Source organism: Bufo bufo, chromosome 1 (assembly GCF_905171765.1).
Source record: "Bufo bufo chromosome 1, aBufBuf1.1, whole genome shotgun sequence".
NCBI lineage: Eukaryota > Metazoa > Chordata > Amphibia > Anura > Bufonidae > Bufo > Bufo bufo.
In genome coordinates this window covers 97,318,054-97,319,655 of record NC_053389.1, presented here as the reverse complement: position 1 = coordinate 97,319,655, position 1,602 = coordinate 97,318,054, and positions in this window count along the sequence as shown.

Genomic DNA, 1,602 nt, shown 5'->3' with positions numbered 1-1,602 from the left:
GCTGATTTGGTGGGGGTCCTGGGAGTCGGACCCTCACAGAACAGATATTGATGATCTATCCTGAGGAAAGGGCATCAATATTGAACCCCCCCCCCCCCCCAAGAAAAAAACAAAAAAAACCACAACCCTTTAATGGGCTCATCCCATTAGGTTCACCCTTTTTCCAACTACAAACCAGTAATGGACTTGATTTCCAGCTGATGCATGTTTAACCATGTGGCTGGACTCACCTATGAGCGTACAGCCACTTGAACTGAGCTGGGGCGTGCAAGCTGTAGAGCTAGTTGAATACCGCTACAGCCTGCACGGCCGGCCGGGACCCCCCCCCCCCCCTTCTTCCCCACCCCATGTCTAAGTCTTGTAGATGTACCTCAAGACATGGTTGCAGTGGATCCTCTACAGTGCTGTTTGCAGCAGCTCTCCACTCTGGCTCGCTGGCCATCACCCTCTGTGGTATGGATTAGCCCAAATAGCATAACAGGGGTTCGAGTGAAAGACCATAAAGTCAAAATATCACAAAGATGCCCTTTTGGAACCCAGGTTAACAACACCCAAGAGTTTCTACAGCTGCTCACGTGAGGCACCTCCGCCCCGCAGTTGTAATCTGCCGCCTTGCCGTCTAGGTTGGCTTCGCTCCTGTCTACGTTTTACAGTTCTTTTATGAGTATAAATATGACCTGGCAATTATTATGGATGTCAACAAAGGTAATCGTTCTATTCCTTTAATGCCTCCCCGACTGCTTTATACAAAACAGGTCACTTTACAATGAGCTCTTATAAATGTGAGACGGACACATTTCTATTGCTCTGCAGCGATATCAGAGATATTTATCCAACAGCGTAAATCTAAACATAAAAACACGTCCTGATCACCACAAACACTGTAACAGGAGAAATAACACTGTGAATATTCATGAAGAGTCGTGGGAAAACGCTCCGAGGTAACGAGAGCAAATATTGTTACTGGAAGAACGGTGGATACCTGGAAATATGCAGGAGAAAGACGCTTCCGTAGGAAAAACATAAAAAGCTTCATACAAAGAGCCTGTGGCCATGGCGTGTGCGCAGTATGGCGCCACCTGGAGTTGTAATGTGTCTGTTACAGGTGTTCGTGCCCCAGTGAGGCTCCATCTTAGAAGTAACGTTTCTAGGGAAGAAATCCTTAGTCTAGTAAGATCGGAGGTACATAAAGGTACGGTAATGTCATGATGAAGGACCGCTATGTCTAAGGTCTGAAACGCAAAGACTACGTTTTTATATTTGATGTCTGGAGATTTTAACACAAGGAAATAAAGCTTTTTTATGGGAAGCTGAATTCGATTTTTCTTTGTGGAAGGCTATATGGTCGTTGTCCGGGACCTTTTCCTGTGCTTTCAAGAAAAAGCACACAGGTGAGCGCTGCAGTTGATGACTTTGCATTGGTACGGTATGGACCTATAAGATTCTATAGGTGTCAAATCTAAGGTCTTAGAACTAAATAGATTCTCCAGGAACTGAACAGTTTGCAATTAACCCCCTATAATATCAGTTGCTGAGGCTGCAGGAAGTACAAGGACACAGGTTGGGGGTACAGGAGTGTCATTATTTGTCACCACCTATACT